This window comes from Nymphalis io, chromosome 22, assembly GCF_905147045.1.
Source record: "Nymphalis io chromosome 22, ilAglIoxx1.1, whole genome shotgun sequence".
Taxonomy (NCBI): Eukaryota; Metazoa; Arthropoda; class Insecta; order Lepidoptera; family Nymphalidae; genus Nymphalis; species Nymphalis io.
Window position 1 is genome coordinate 1,916,387 of NC_065909.1, and position 18,219 is coordinate 1,934,605.

At 33.9% G+C, this 18,219-nt stretch overlaps 1 protein-coding gene across 1 annotated transcript in view; it reads right to left on the reverse strand.

Moving 5' to 3' along the window:
* The window catches only part of LOC126777042 (uncharacterized), a 234,491-nt gene that overhangs the window by 84,810 nt on the left and 131,462 nt on the right, over positions 1-18,219 (reverse strand). The window contains exon 3 of the mRNA XM_050499889.1: positions 8,213-8,241. The gene's annotated coding sequence lies outside the window, so the exon portion shown is untranslated. The remainder of the gene's footprint in view (positions 1-8,212; positions 8,242-18,219) is intronic.

Sequence of the window (18,219 nt, forward strand, 5' to 3'; positions counted from 1 at the left end):
GATCATTACGTTCGATAAATGTTTTTTATACTTTTAATTTGAATATTATCATACTATCCACATATTTAAAATATCGATTTATATATTAAAATTACACAGATTGTCTATATTTTCAAAAGATTTTGGTTTTATTATTTTAAGATAAAGTTTTTTATGGATAATATCGTGCTCTCTGAAGCGCCTGGTCCCTCATCCACGCCAAATAAACGGCGAGAAGAGTCGCCGAGTTCAGGTTCAAGTAGTAGTTCATCGAGTAGCAGTAGCTCGTTATCGAGTGCTCCAAGGCGTAAACATCGTAAAAAGAAAAAGAGCGGCAAACGGTTGGCGCGTATGAACAAAAAACTGGCTGAAGAAGTCCATTGGCTTCGCGGAAAGGTTGCAAGCCAGGAAGAACAATGTCATGTAAGTACAAATTTTAATAACGATGATGTCATGTCACTTATGGCAAGTGAAAGTAACCATTTATATGAAGAGGTTCTTGATGACAAATCTGAAAAATCGTGTGATTACGATTTTACCCTTTCGTTTGAAACAAAATTAAAAGAACTGTCGATTCCTAAAGCGTCGGTTGCCTTTTTACAAATGCTTAGTGACCATCAACATTTAGATAAAAATAACTGGTCTGATGTCAGATATGCGGAAGCTCAGAAAATGTACAATTTCTCGCCGGGTTTTACTGACCTTGAAATTAATGACGAAATAAATGCATACGAAACCCCACGGCATCTTACTTATGCTGATAAGACTTTTGTAACCTTAACTATGTGCGTCTTTAAGCAAATGGAAGCTTTACAAAATGGTTTACGGGACCTACTTGCCTGGGCGAGAAACTGCGATCCTTTGAGCTATGACGAGTTACATCAAAAGGTGAGCACACTGTGCTCTTCCGGCGACTTTCACAAAAGTTCGTCAGATCTGCTACAAATTATTTGTGGTCATCGTGCTGAAGTAATACAAATGAGACGCGATGCGATCCTACAACACGTGAAGGATGTTACCATCAAATCTAATCTCCGCAAAGTGCCACCGTCATCTACCAACCTTTTTAATCAAGAAAAGTTTACTGCAATTTTAGAACGAGTTGGTGGTGTAAAGAAATGCTTTTGACCCGCCCAGAAAGCAAATATGACTTCTGTCTCGCAGGCAGAAATAAAAAAGTCACACGGCCCCTCACAGGGGCTCATTCCATGAAATAAACCCTCACAGGGCTATTCAAGTGTGTATAACCGCAATTACCCACATACTTTTTACTCTCATAATAACGCACCGCCGTAAGGTGGTTATTATCCAGGCCATGTGCCTCAATTAAATTCGGTCGCACCGAATAATCGTTATTTTCAAAGTAACTTTAAGGGAAATTCCTTTCACCAGAAATCGAAACAGCTCGTTCAAAATAACGCTGGACGAAAACGAATCTTGCCACCGTCCCCTCAAAATAGAGAGAATAAAAGACGGTCGATTCAAAGCGGGCCGTTTGGCGCAGTATCAGGATCAGTGGAAAAGTCTAGGAGCTCCAGCTTTCATTCTAAAAATAATACCAGGGTATCACATACCCTTCAGCCGAAAACCACCTCTTGCATATCCCAGTGTCTTCGAAACAAAATTACATGTGGCAGAGTCTACCAATATGACAATAATTATCAACAAAATGAAAGAACAGGCTGTATTAAAACGGGCAGTAACTTCTCCAAGTTTCCTTTCTTCAATGTTACTAGTCCCCAAAAACGATGGCTCGTAACATCCAATATTCAATTTGAAAGCATTAAACCGGTATGTCTTAGCTCACCATTTCAAGCTGATAAATGTTCAGCGTATACCAGATTTTCTGCAGCCAAAAGATTGGCTGTACAAAATAGACCTGTCGCAGGCCTACTTCCATATACCCATATCTCGCAGCCACAGACGATTTCTGCGTCTCTATTATCGCAACGAACTCTTGCAGATGACCTGTTTACCTTTCGGCCTGAGTACGGCTCCACAAACGTTTGCGGCAATATCAAATTGAATAACTCAGTTTATCAGGGAGAAAGGCATAAGAATTATCGTCTTTTGATTTTTTGATAGTCAATCAAAACAAACACATTCTGCAAGGTCATGTAAAAATAGTGAGAGTTTTTCTGGAAAAACTAGGATGGATAATAAATTACGAAAAAGCTTAGTATTTCTGGGGGTACTCTGGAATCCTTGGATAAACAGGAAAAGCTTACCAGCTTTTATCAGCATTAAGCCAAATGTTGTCAGAACAACGAACAAATCTCAAAGACCTTCAGAGTCTTATCGGAATTCTCAATTTCGCAAGTTTTGTTGTACCGAGGGGCAGGCTAAATAATCGCGAGCTTCTAAGATTCTTGAACCGTATTCTAAAAATGCATCCTAAGATGGTTCACGTTATCCCACCAGCTGAGTCGGACAATCTGCTGTGGTGGCTTCAAAATTGCAGGCGGACGACACCTATACACCTCGAACCTCCCTCTCATTTTCTCACTACCGATGCCTCCGATATTGCTTGGGGAGCCCGCCTGAACAACCTGTCACTCACTGGTCCATGGCTAGAAGTGGAGCGACATCACTGCAACCTAAAAAAAATGTTGGAAATACTCAAAGCATTGCAAGAACAATGTCAATTATTGAAACGCAGAACCGTTCTAATTCAGTCTGACAACAAGTCATTGATAGCGCATCTTCGACACGAGAGAGGGACAAAATCAGTGTCTCTAATGAATTTGACATATCAGATTTTTCAAATTCTAGATTTTCATCAAATACAAGTGAAAGTGTTTCACATTCCCGGAATCTACAACAGTCATGCCGACCAAATGTCGAGGCTTCGAGCGAGTCCCGAGTGGCACCTGACACGGGATTGCACGAACAAGATTTTTGCCAAATGGGGAATTCCATTTATAGACCTGTTCGCCTCAAGTCGAGCTCATGTGGTGACGAATTATGTATCGTTGGATCAAAACGACGAACAAGCATTGTTTCACGACGCGTTCTCCCGATCTTGGACGTTCAGCCTAGCTTGGGTTTTTCCACCACCATTTCTGATCCCCAAGGTACTTTGTCATCTCAACCGGGCGCATGGAGTCTATCTTATTGTAGTTCCACGATGGAACCGAGTATTTTGGCGTCCGGATATTAAGGCGCGTGCACTAGCGAGCCCATTCACAATTCATCGCCTGAACGAAGTTCTCGTAGACATAACCACGGAATGCCTCCCCCAAAGGTATTCGAAATGACTCTAGAGGTCTGGAAATGTGGGGGTGGTCTCGGACATTGAAAGGATGGAAATCCTGGCGCCCGTCAACCTGTAAAGTTTACAGTATTGCATGGAAAAGATGGATTTTGTGGTGTGTATCACACAAAATAAATCAATCTAGACTAAGAGCTAGCGATTTTGCTAGGTTTTTATCAGACCTCCATTTAGTTTACAAATTATCGTATAGTTCTGTATTGTTGCACAAATCAATGGATTCTACCTTGTGCGATCCAGATTTGTCTGGTCAGCTTGGCTCCCATGTACTAATAAAATACATTTTGAAATCAATAGCTTTACGTAATCCTATTAGGCATGTAAAGGACTCGGTTTGGGATATTGACGACTTAGTCTCTCATTTGGAGAGCTATAGTATAGATAGAAATAATGTATTCCAAGTGCAAAGGCATACAGCTGCACTTCTACTGCTTTGTTCGGGAAGAAGAATCCATGACTTGACCCTGCTTAAGGTTGATTCCGATAGCTGCATTTTCGAAGATGACTGTAATATTTTGGCCAGCATTTGGTTCAAAAACTGACTCCATTGACTACAGGCAGTCAGGTTGCAAGTTTTTAGCTAATAATGAAAAGGAGAAAGTAGACCCCGTTCATTGGATTAAATTGACGAAGTCTCTTCTTGAAGGTCGAAGAAGTTTAGCTAAATCATTAAACCTTTTCATTAACATAAGAGGAGAGCCTAGAGCTGCATCTCGAACATTAATGGCTGGTTGGATCAAGTCTTTGTTGGTGGATGCTGATATATTAGCTACTCCCGGTAGTATTAGATCTGCTGTTGCCTCTAAAAATTGGCTTAACAATCGATCGCTTGACGAAATTCTGGCTAGAGGAAACTGGCGTTCACAAAATACTTTTACAAAGTATTATATGAGATTAATTAAGCCGATTCATAATACAGCATCTGTTACACAATTTTTTGAGCTTGTTAATTGATTTTGTATTTTTCTTTAATATATAAGATTATATTATTTGTTGTGATTACAGACGTGGTAATGATCATTAATGTAAAACTGATTATATTGTATAAATAAATATTTTCGCAAATATGAATTTTAAACGACAACGTAATTGTCTCTTTTATATTATATGATATTGATTTTAATATTTTTTTTTATAATAATTAAATTACTTTTTCTTACATTATTTCTTTTCTGAAATTTATTATATGCATTATCTAATTATTACACTTTCATTTTAATATTAGAACAAATATATATTTTTTGTTTGTTTATTACAATAAGATTCTTTAACCCATCACATTGGCGTATATCACTTCCACCAGGCGATAATAAACATGTCTCATTTTATAAACCTTCGAATAAGGGACAGTCAAATTAATAGCAGCGTTTTACCTGAAATAAAACGCTTATTAATTTACTTACCTTATTCGAAGCTTGCGATTAATTGCTGACTGGTGCTTAATAAAACGCAATGAGTATCATAATCGGCGATATCCCAAAGACCGCCGATACTGCCAAGTGGAAGTGACGTAAAAAGGAAGGAGAGGTAAAAGGAAGAAAATAAATCAAAATGACAAGCGGGAAACCAAGTGCCTATCTCATTTAATAAAGCTTCAAATAAGGTAAGTAAATTAATAAGCGTTTTATTTCAGGTAAAACGCTGCTAATATATCTGATGAATAGGTGGTACCTACCCAGATGAACTTGGACAAAGCCCAACCAACAAGTAGTTGTCTTAGATTGTTAATTATTATATCAGTTATTAGCAAATATTAGCAAAGTTCAAAATAAACTCAGCTGGTCATAATAGGTCATTCTTACTTTAAGCAAGTGTTTTAAGTATCCAAATATGGTACGGTAATTGTTAAGAGTATTTCAGCCATTTCCTTTGGTTACAATAGCCAACTTCTTAACACTAATCGTTAAAGGACACACAGACAATCAAATTATCTGATTTTCGAAAAACTAAAATAAAATAGGTCTTTGATTGATCATAAGACCTTAATTCGCCTATTCCATATAAATCCCGAATATATTCGATCCGAATTTCGAGGTCTTGGTCCTTTTCTTTCTTTTTCATCTTAATGATCCCAAATAATATATTCTTGACCGCTTAGATACCTTGGAAGTTTGCCAATACATTTCCAAACGTTGGAACCAAGATAATAAGATACCCAATCCAAAACAGAATTTACTTCCACATTCAACTATTTCTGGCGTTATTAAGTTACTTTCTTTTGTTAATACCAAGTCTATATATGTTGGAGAACGAAGATCTGAATGTCAAATCTAATTGATTTAGTCATATTGGGATGGTGCGATGTAATACAGTGGTTAACATCTCGCCGCCAAGTTCGATTTTGCTAAACTGGCGAATTGAATGTGAGGCCGCTTAGTTTAATTACTGGAGACAGAGCGGAGCATTCACGTAGAGCCAATCTCATTCCGATTACTCTTCGGGACAGGGTGAACGTGTTCCGAAGAGTAATCTGTACTCGTGTGAATTTTTAAGTAATTGTTATTAATTCACATACCGTACCGTACCGTAACAGCCTGTGAATGTCCTACTGCTGGGCTAAGGCCTCCTCTCCCTTTTTTTGAGGAGTAGGTTTGGAGCTTCTTCCACCCCGCTGCTCCAATACGGGTTGGTGGAATACACATGTGGCAGAATTTCAGTGAAATTCACATAGTTATAGCTATATAGTGCACACGGATTATTATTTCGTTCATTTACTATGGATGAAGCATTAAGAAGCAATTGCACATGAACTCATTGCCCACATACATCCACGTTATAATAAAATTATTATATAATAAAAATAAGTTATTATATAATAAAATTGTAACGCTATTCAAGCAGTCCAACCGTGTGTCCACTTTCGAATTGGCTGAATTTCTTTTCTAAGAGGAAATTGCACGGATGTAATTTTTTTTTTCTTGAAAACTTTCAGACGCTGAAAACTTTATCTTAGCGTTAAATAAAATATTTTTTTTAAAAAGTTTACGCTCCATAATTTTATAATCGCAGCAATTACGAGAATTCTAAAGAATATCAATGAAATAAAAAGACTTAATTTATATTCATTTTGTACTTTTCTTTTAAACTGATTATCGTATTAGAAAATTTTAAGAGATTCAATTGTCCGAAAGTATTTCAAATATGTTTTTATTACGGTTGTTTTATGAGCTGTATTAGAATGCATTTTTGTCTAGTGGCTAACTTATTATTATTGTATTATTAAAGTATTTTAGAAAGAAATAATCTTGCACACTTCAAAAATCTAACAGAGAGACAGACAGCAATTCCTCGTAGGTTTTCAACGGTACGAAGGTCTACCTACAGTCAGATCTTATTTATTTTACTCATTATTAATAACCTTGATGCGTAATTTTGATTGCTTGGACATGGTTCATCTTATAAAAATATTATTATCAGATATTCTACTTAGTATTGTCGAGTTCCGGTTTGAAGCATATAACCAGTATTACTACAGGCATAATTTACATAACATCGTAGTTCCCAAGGTTGGTGGCGCGTTGACTATATGAGGAATGGTTGATATATACAGCGCCAATGTCTACGGGCGATGGTGACCATTTACCATCAGGTGGCCCATTCGCCGGTATATATATTTTATTCTCAATAAAGGTACTTTTTTATTTAATTAAAACTTACAAGGACGAAGAAGAATATCTAGTCAATCTGAAGTGTATAAAATTAAGCTCTTTGTTATTCATTTTGCGAATAAAAGTTTTTTGTTCTAAATTGTAATTACTTTAACGAGAGGAGTCGTTTTTACAAAACGCTTAATTAATTTATTCACTTAATTAATTATTTAACGGATTGTCTGTAATTTTTAACGATTTGAAATATTTGAAGTGACATAGCTTTTTTAAACAATTAATAAGCCTTCTATTTAACGCTCCTTAAGGATTTTTCTCTAATTCTATGCAAAATATTTTTTATAAAAAGTGTATGTAATTGATACAAATATTTTTGTGTTATTAATTGAACTTGATTACGTACCTATTAAAAAAAGAGTAACTACCGACTTTTTAGCTCGTTCTTCTCGGTAGAATCTCCGTTCAGAGCCGGCGATTGCTTTAAATTTATTTGATATTTTAATATGATGATTTCAGTGCTTGTAGAGCCTACTCGAATAATAATTAATAACAAAATTTTTATCCGATTTAATAACATAGTATTGAGTAGTTCAGGCGTAGGACCAACGGATTTACGTGGTTTTCGAGGCACGAGAGTGTATACACTTCTAACTTCCAGACTCCAGGCTGCTACTAATTTTCTGACAGAAAAACCTAAAAACTTTTTATTGGCCCAACCTGGCAATTGGGCCAATATTTATTATATATTTATTATATGTTATAATAATAATAATAATAATATATATATATATATATATATATGTAAATTAGATAATGCATATAATAAATTTCAGAAAAGAAATAATGTAAGAAAAAGTAATTTAATTATTATAAAAAATATTAAAATCAATATCATATAATATAAAAGAGACAATTACGTTGTCGTTTAAAAATCATTAATTTCCGAAAATATTTATTTATACAATATAATCAGTTTTACATTAATGATCATTACCACGTCTGTAATCACAACAAATAATATAATCTTATTTAAAGAAAAATACAAAATTAAATAACAGTTTTCGAGGCACGAGAGTGTATACACTTCTAACTTCCAGACTCCAGGCTGCTACTAATTTTCTGACAGAAAAACCTAAAAACTTTTTATTGGCCCAACCTGGCAATTGGGCCAATATTTATTATATATTTATTATATGTTATAATAATATATATATATATATATATATATATATATATATAACGTCCAGGCTAAACAGAGAGATGACATTTATCAAATAGTTCGTGGTTGGAAAATAAAAATTCACAGTGGAGGAACCGAAGCTAATGATTATGATAAGATAATGTGAAATTTACATACCCTTGCAAGCTTGATTGTAAAAGTGCAACCTAGAAAAAAAAGCATTGTTAAATACATGTAAGTTATGATAAAACTTGAACGAAATAGTTTTCGGTTTGAAATGAAAAATAAATTTAAATTTAAACATATTTAAAATATAGCACAATTATGTTACGTTAAGTTTACGTTTTCGGGTGGTTCCAACTTGTTTCATTTCATCCAAATCGATTCAGTCTTTTAGCCGTGAAAGCGTTACAGACTGATTTATTTTCGACTTTTATCATGATGTATATTGTTCATAAGATCTTGTTGTTCATTTATTTATATGCAAGTTTCCGCGGCATTGCCTGCCTGTGAGATGAGGTAGGGATTTCAGCAGTTGATAGCACCAGATGTCCTTTTTTATACCCCTGACAATGTGTATGCAAAATTACATCATAATTCGTTCAGTAGTTAAGACGGAAAAGCGTAACAAACAAACACACTTTCGTTAGATTATGATAGTTTAAATTAAATAACCATTAACGCATCAAAATGATAATTAATATGATAAATATAAAAGTTATTTTTCCAATTATAAATGAATAATATTCCAAAGTAAAATGAATGAGTTTCATTCCCAAACTAGTTCATTGCAAACGTAAATTACAAATTTATTGGCCAATCTAGTTGACACGTGACCGTAAAAGTTAAATACCACCTGGGGTCTTAATGACCGCGATGAATCTAAGCGAGACGTTACCAATAACTTTTGGTTTAGACATTATAAAATATAATTATAAGTGGTCGTAGAATCTCATTTGAATCGGTACTACCCATTCATCATATATTCAACCGCAAAATAGCAATACTAAGTGTTGTTGTTTTCCGGTTTGTCGTTTGAGTAAGCCAGTGTACCTACAGACACAAAGGATATCTTAATTCTGAAGATTGTTGGCTCATTGGCGATATAAGATATTATTAATGTTTCTTACAGCACCAATATCTATGGGCAGTGGTGAATTACCATCAGGTGACCAATTTGCCAATCTGCTCAGTCAAGAAGGGATTCTTATTGATATAAAAAATAAAATAACCCTTTTTATAAATATTCACAGGAATTATTTGTTAAATTTATTGGCCCAAGCGTTCGAGTTCCTTATTCAAGTCACTCAACATTTAAAACTTTGACGATTTCAGGTCAATTGCTTACAAAGAGCGTTGCGCAAAATTTTATCCCCCTGGTAAAAGTTTTAATTGTGGTTGAGTCGTTGTTGGTTATAATAACCGACATTCATGTTTTTCCTGTAAAATATTGAAGCAAAATCATTATAGATAACTTACTGGTGGTAGAGCTTTGTGCAAGCCCATCTGGTACCACCCACTCATCGGAAATTCTACCGCAAAACAGCATTACTTAGTATTGTTGAAGAGTGAGTGAGCCAGTGTAATTACAGGCACAAGGGACATATCATCTTAGTTCCCAAGGTAGGTGGCGCATTGGTGATGTCAGCGATGGTTAACATTTCTTACAATGCCAATATCTATGGGCGTTGGTGACCACTTACAATCAGTTGGCCCATATGTTCGTCCGCCATCCTATTATATATATATATTTTTTATAAATAACATTAATTACATGTTCAAAGTATATTAATTATTGAACAAAGATTAGGGTCAGTGCGTTTTCGGTCACTGTCAAATTTTAAGAATCGTTGGCTTAGATTTGTTATCCGTGTAAGATTTGCTTTTCAATTATAATATTTATTATTTTATTATTTTAATATATATATTATAAAAATAATAAAATAATAAAAGCATTCGCTTTTCTATAAAAAAAAAATCCAGGCACAAGAAGTGACACACGGCTATTGAATTCCAACAATCCCTTTGAACAGGAAAATTATTACATATAGCTATATATAATATATATTATATGATAAATATATTAAAATTATTACAATATATATATATATATTGATGGTGGGGATGGGGATCGCTATATGTATAGTGACATGACAATAATGTTACGTGTTGTTTTGATATACTTTAATTGCGCACATAATGTTTCTAAATAAATACTAATTAACTGCGCCGGGTATAATATTATGCACATGTGCAAACATTAGTGAACTTTCTTTTTTTTGAACTGCGGAAAAGGGTGAGAGTGCAGTGAAATTCTTGCAGTAATTCTCGGTAGAATCTACATTCTGAAATCGTGATACCTTTAAATTTAATAAAATCTTCTAAAATACCGATTTAAAAGCGCTCGTAAAAGTTTACTTTAATAAAGTATGTTTTAATTTTGTTAAGAAACGAGAACAGCATCTTAAATGCAGATGGCGTTATATTAATATCTGGTGGCAAAATAGCTTACTTACTATAAATTTCAAAGAGTTTAACTGAGTATATACGGTACAAAAGAACGTTTCTTCATCAGCAACGTTTCACTTAAAAGTTTCATGTAGAAACGTTACAATCAAAACTATGAACTTGAAAATGTACTCTCATTACGCATAAGTAATTTTATATTTAAAAAAAATATATAAAATTATTTTTTAAATATATATTAGTTATGTTCGAACGAATAAGCCAAAAGGAAAATCCTTGGGGGAGGCCTTTGTCCAGCAGTGGACGTCTTTCGGCTGAGAGATGAGATGAAATGAGATGAACGATCTTTTTTATTATTTATTGCTCTGTTTGTAACTTAAGAAATATTCATATATAGCGTTAAAATAAAAATGGTGAGGCAGCTTTACGGCTCGAATTCAAACATTTGAATACAGGAAGCGCAGATTTGATTCGATACATTTCAAAGTATAATTTTGTTTGCGTTTTAACGTTCGAAATTAGAAAACATTGTTTGAAGTTGAAAATTTCCATTCTGTATTTATAATTTTTTATGTCACTGTTTGAATTTTCATATTAATTTTATAAATAGAACGCCGAACGTTGTTACAAAACAACATTTTTAGTTTTTAACGTACCAAGAATGACGCTTGCCCAGAGCCCTGCTACCACAATATATCCCTAACTGGAACAGAATTCGTCATCTACTATGTAGGCACCTAGCTTTATAGATATAGACTTCAAAGTATTTGGCTCTTTGCATTAGCACTAACAGCTCGAAGCAGAAAAATCTTTCAATATTAAAATGTCGATCTAAGCGAAAGCTGGTGCAATATTCGAAAGATCTTTAAATGAATATAGATGACACCTTTGTCGCTACTTTAAAGTTCGTTCAAGAAAATGAAAAATATATTCCTCGTAAATATTTATTATTTATATGTTATATTCAAATATTTTTTTATTAATTATAATATTATTCTAGATATCTACTGTAGAATAACATAGTTTTCACTCATCATCATTAAACGATTCAAAATTTTAAACCGAATAATTATATCATATGTGTCATCTATTTTATACGTGACATTGGCAGAATATTTTGCGCTCAAAAAGCGTAGATAGAGATAAACGCCAGAAAAGAAAAAAAAGGAATATAAGCCTAGGAATTGTACTGTGTATCGTATAAAACGTGTGAATATTATAGTTCAATTTGTCAAAGTGAAGTTTGTATGTTGAAAAGTTTATTTCTCACACGGATTCCTGCTATCGCCCACAATGAATAACCGTGATAATAAAGATTTTCCGATATATATTTACTTTCAATATCGAATTTTCTTCTGAACTTCTTTTCAATTTTACTTTCAAAGTTTCGATAACAATATCTCCGACATATAAAACGTCATTTTTTCGTGATTAATAAATATCTCGACGATTTTTTTACGCAGTGGAAACCTTCAGAAAGGTACCCAGCTCCCATGGGGGGGAAACTGGGTTATGTGGGATTCTTACCCACTGAAACCACTGCGATGGTCGTCTTCGGCACGGATCGGAGAGGCTGCGGGATCGTATTGATATAACGCATCCGCGGCTTCTCCCGTGCTTTGCTCCGCTCGTGGCTCGGCGGAGCTCTTCTCAGGGGAAATATCTCGACCAATGATATCGCGTCAATTCAATATCAAAATTGTTTATTTGTCTTTATTTCTCAATGTGATTGGTGTAGGCTATTATATATCTTATATTTATTAGAATATCTATTGTATTTCTTTGTGTAGCATTTACATACACTTAACTACTTATAATTATGTATAGGTTAGGATAAATATATACATCGCTTATTTTAGTCTAAACTTAACTATTTAAACGCGAAGGGGTGACAAAAATACTTATCTAAAGGTTTTTTTTTAAATATACACAAAAAGAAACATAAATGTGACGAATAAATTAAAAGCTATATAACCTAAACGATTAGCGTTGTCATTAAGAAACATTCACAATCTTTGTTATCTTGAGAAATGTTCATCTCATTACTATCGGATGTCGCTTTGAATAAAACGATCCCTCGGGTCTCTTCGACCGACTCGGGATATTGCGGTTTGCGATTTGGCATATGTTGCGATATTTTAGGATGGTATTTTCGCTTTCAATTATCGATTAATAAAATTGCCTGGTTTTTCGTATGCGGTTTAAAAATGGAATGCTTTTTTGGGTTTAAATATGACAATACAATATAAGACCAGATACAGTCTAGTTTAGGATGTATATCAAAACTTTCAATTTAAATTGTCATGTAATTTAATATTTTACAAGTAATTTTAGAAGAGATAACAAAAGAGAGGACAGGAAACACAGCTTCACGTTTAAATATGTGTTAATATAGGAGGAGTAAAAAAATATGGGTTTAAGGGGAAAATATTATAGGGTTTATTAATTAAAATAGAAATAAATATTTAATATGTCATATGAATAGCATTTTAAGAAAAATAAGATAAGGTCCGGAGAACTCGATGCCTGGAAATCCACAACAGCGCGATTTTTAAGGCATTACCTGCCTCGAACAACCACTCTCTGGAACCAGCTTTCGCTAGCGACTTTTGCGAACCGATATGATATAGAAACCTTCAAGAAAATAGTAGACTGATTCATCAAAGGCCGGCAACGCACCTGCAAGCCCTCGGGTGTTGCCATGGGCGGTGGTAGTCACTTTCCATCAGGTAAGCCTCCTGCTTGTTTGCCCTGTTACGTAAAAAAGGCAAACATCACGGTTCTCCTGATCGAGACACTAGACAACACTCTATTCCCTCACTTTGATAATCCGACACGACCGTATGTCCGTATCACATCCCCAATATTTAGCCAAGAGTTGGAACCTCCATCCAACACATGTAAGATTTAAAAATGTACATTAAAATTTTCACGTTATAAAAAAAACCTTTTTCATATCCGAACACGCTGAGTTTCCCTTCGTAACTTATATTAAACCACCAGAAATGGAGCCAGGCCATTAAAAGTGATATATAAAAGGTCTCTGATAGGGACCGTCACTAAAACGACCAATAAGAATTAAACGACTTAAGTGAATCACTATTATAACGAACTTTGGTTAACGATGGCACGATTTTAAATGAATTATATATTTTGTAACTTTCTTTTACTTATAACTAGCGCTTTACCCGCAGCGTTGCTCGCGTTATTCAGAATAGCTAAATTTCCATGGCTCCTTCAAAAATCAAGAATTTTCATACGAAGTTTCATCTCCTTAGTCTTTTTTTTATAGATTTGGAAGGCGGACGAGCATATAGGCCACCTGATGGTAAATGGTCACCAACGCCCATAGACAATGGCATTGTAAGAAATGTTAACCGTCGCTTACATCACCAATGCGCCATCAACCTTGGGAACTAAGATGTTATGTCCCTTGTGCCAGCAATTACACTGGCTCACTCACCCTTCAGACCGGATCACAATAATACCAAATACTGCTCTTTTGCGGTAGAACATCTGATGAGTGGGTCGTACCTACCCAGACAAGCTTGCACAAAGCTCTACCACCAGTATACTACCTACTGTAAAAAAAAAACTCGTACGCAAATTGTCATGGTGAATAGTAGTTTAGGCTGTGCGTTGATATATTACGTTACAACTGGGTCGTCTTGCAAGGCAACTCTCGATTATTATTTTTCAATACATCAATAAAGCAATATTCAAAAATGGAACGATCATAACAATGATTTAAAAATAGAACAGATTCAAAATAAATAACAAACTGACATTGAATTTAATACGTCCAGAGTAAGTGTTAAAACACAATAAAACACTTACAAAATAAAGCTTTTAAAATGATTTTGTGTTAAATTAAGTGTAAGCAAAGGTGTACAAATGCTTATGTAAACTCGACAGGGGATTGTGACCTTTGTAAGCGGTCACAGCATAGATTAAATAAGACTTATTCAACAGGGTTGCCAGTTTGAGCAGGACATTAAAACCTATTCTATGTTGTCATAGTAAAAATATTGCAATTACAAATTATATATAATTATTAAAAATATTATATTTATATTATTATTTATTAACATATAAGCGGCATGAGACTTTCTTATGCAATATATTATAAGCTATGTACAATAAAAATCAAATACTACTAAAAAGTTCAAAAACATCCGATAAAAATGTTGAAAAGTTATAAAAGCCACACTAAAATCAACAAGTTTAGAAACGAGAATAAAATTAAAACAATATTAAAAGTTATAAACGAATTTTATAGAGCTGGCAACCCTGTAACGCCTCCAGGCGAGCTTGTAAAAATCCTTAACTTGTCACATTAGTGAGGTGAATGAAAACGTCCGAATTTAAATTTTGAGTGAAACCGCGAGTTTATGTAATTTAGGGAACAAAACAATTGTGTTATCATAATTTTGTTTACATATCTTTATATTTAATGTAATTTTTTAAACGGTGCTTTAAGAATGCGGATTCTAACTCGGTCCAGCGTTGAGATTTCATATTTGTTGTTAAGGAACACCACGTAAGGAAAGCGCGTTTTATCTTCAGCATCACTAATTACCATCACGTTTGATTGTGGCCAAGCGTTATATTAAAAAGAATGTGCCCCAGGTGTATTCACCAAATTTTATTGAAGCAGTGTGATAATCAGCCAAAAGCCTTCTCAAATGGAACAGGCTTCGCGCGTTAACCGTTACTATTTTTTGTCTATCCCAATCATGAATGTATAAATACATGACAAAGTTGGTACTAAAAATAATAATTGGTCGCTAAAATATGGTACACTGGCACACTTACTCTTCGAAACGAAACATAGAAGATTATTGATGAATTGTACCTCTACGGTGTTACCGCTACGCAGATATTAAAATATTGAACTGTCTGTATTAATTAAACTTGTTTGTATTAATTAATTTAAGTATAATTTTAGAATTATAGTGATTTTGTTTATTTTATAATTGTAATGTCATTCAATTATATATGTAAGTGGTCATACTAACTATTGGTATTGTAAGAAATGTTAACAATCGCTTACATCGCCAATGCGCCACCAATCTTGGGAACTAAGATGTTATGTCCTTGGCGGCTGTAATAACACTGGCTCACTCACCCTTCAAACCGGAACACAAAACTACCAAGTAATGCTGTTTTGCGGTGGAATATCTGATGAGTGGGTGGTATCTACCCAGACGAGCTTGCACAATGCACTACCACCAGTAAACCTAAATAAATAAATATGTAAAATTAATTTGAATATTAGTTTCTATATTCAAATAAGGAGCTGCACAGCATCCCTATTTGAGACAAAGCAGAGTTTACATAGAAATAGCAATATACATACATATATACATTTTATTTATCGTAGCAATTGTGTATAATTTTATTTTGTGTGAAATTAAATTTATGTATTTCTTTCTGATAAAAATCCTCTGGCTTATATCGTTTTATTTTTTTAAATTTTGTGTATGATGTAATTATCAAGAAATAATTGAAATACAATTTTACTTACAAAAGTTGCACACAAGACAGTGAATTTTATCCAAATAACCCAATCTAAGTTGGCAATGTAAATACCTTCCAAGTAATTTAATGTTCCGACCACCGTCGTTACTTGATTCATTAATTTTAACGAAGACGTCACTGGCATACCGTAAGTTTGACGAGCTCAGCTAATGGACGATAGTTTAGGTAACAAAAGATATACAGATAAATCAGCTTGGAGACGTTTTTGCGATTGTGTTCGTGTAATACACATAGAGACTAGAATCGACATAAACCAGTTTGAGCTGGTTACCACGTGTCTTGAATTCTCACGTTAGAAGTGTCATTTTGTTTATTATTCTTTACTTACTTATTTGATCATAATACAACATATGGGGGAAGTTAAAACACTTTACACTTTTTTCGGTTCTTCGCAGGGCTGGGTGTTTCTTCTCTGCACCGATAGTAGTTTATAATTTGACTATTAATAAGTAAGTGTATTGCTTCTATATTAAACAAAGTATTTTACTTTTGATTTCCGTGGCAAATAAAATACCACAACGAATATGAAGACTATAATATAAAACACGTTTATTATTATTTGTCAATAGATGGCGTTGATTAATTTTTTGATATTCCTGAATCACGCTGTCTAAGTTTTTTCGTAATAGTACGTAATGTCAATGATACAAAATTAATAATTTTAATTAAATAGTGTGAACAGAGAAATATAGTTCTTATTTCGTACATCATTTGGTCCCTCCGATTACTTCGGGAGTAAACAATGCACAATGTTAGAACTAATTATCATTATCATAAATATTTTATCGGATGAAAACGAGGATGAACAAGTTGACAACGAAATGTCTAGAGTTGAGTCAATGGTTAAAAGTTACGTTTAGTATGTATAATGTTGTCGTTTAATAAATATTGATTTATCTCTTTCTATCATCATTGCTTTTACATTCAATAGAGGAAGACGCATAATTGCTTAACTAATTATCCCCTAAACATTTATAAGGAAAGCCGTTAGACGTGAAGTGATGCAAAGCGATTACTCTTTGTTATTTGTAACAGCAAGTTTACGTTTCCAGTTTATCGACAGATAAAAGCAAATAATATTAATGTATAAAAATAACTGTTTGAGCTATATACAACATCAGAATTTGAGACTCCTTTTAATGTCCATTAGGACATGAGACTCCTTTTAGTGTCCATTAGGTATAAATTATTCCGTAATTCCGTAACAGCCTGTGAATGCCCCACTGCTGGGCTAAAGGCCTTCTCTCCTCTTTTTGAGGAGAAGCTTTGGTGCTTATTCCACCACGCTGCTCCAATGCGGGTTGGTAGAATTCACATTTGGCAGAATTTCAGTGAAATTAGACAAATGCAGGTTTCCTCACGATGTTTTCCTTCACCGTAAAGCACGAGATGAATTATAATCACAAATTAAGCACATGAAAATTCAGTGGTGCTTGCCCGGGTTTGAACCCACGATCATCGGTTAAGATCCACGCGTTCTTACCACAGGGCCGTCTCGGCTTTTAATTAGGTATAAATAATACAAGTATTTAATGATGCATGCTCTTCTAATGTTACCTCTAACTTGAAGTGAAGGTGTCGGCTAAAAGCTCAGTAGTTACTCCTCTTATTCATTTTGCTATACGTATTAATTCGTTGAGCTTAAATCTTAATGTCTTGCGAGAAAATTAATCTCTATGCTTTTCATTATTGTAAACATAAATATGTTTTGTCTAATAAAAATGCCTTACTTTAAACATAATTTATGATACTTTTGTTACTGTTTGTTTAAATAATAAATCTTCTGGTAAACGTAATAATAAGACAAGCTTATAATAGAATATGGTCGAATTTTTTTTTTTTAGAATTAATGTCTATAAATTAAATTTGGCCATAACCATTATTGAAAATTAGAGTAAAACATATATGAACACACACAATTTTTCTTAAACTAAGCACTAGCTACTATTAAAGCACACCAATAGCTAATACCAAACAAAAGAAATAAGAAATTCAAATGAAAACGTCCGAATTTCAATTTTGAGAGAAACAGCGAGTTTATGTAATTTGGGGTAGAAACAATTTTGTTTATATGGCTTTGTATATGTTGTTTTATTTAAATCTTGCTTTATGAATGCGACTTCAAATCAGGTCTTAGCACCACTGAAATATCATAATGTACATAGGTATTATGTTGT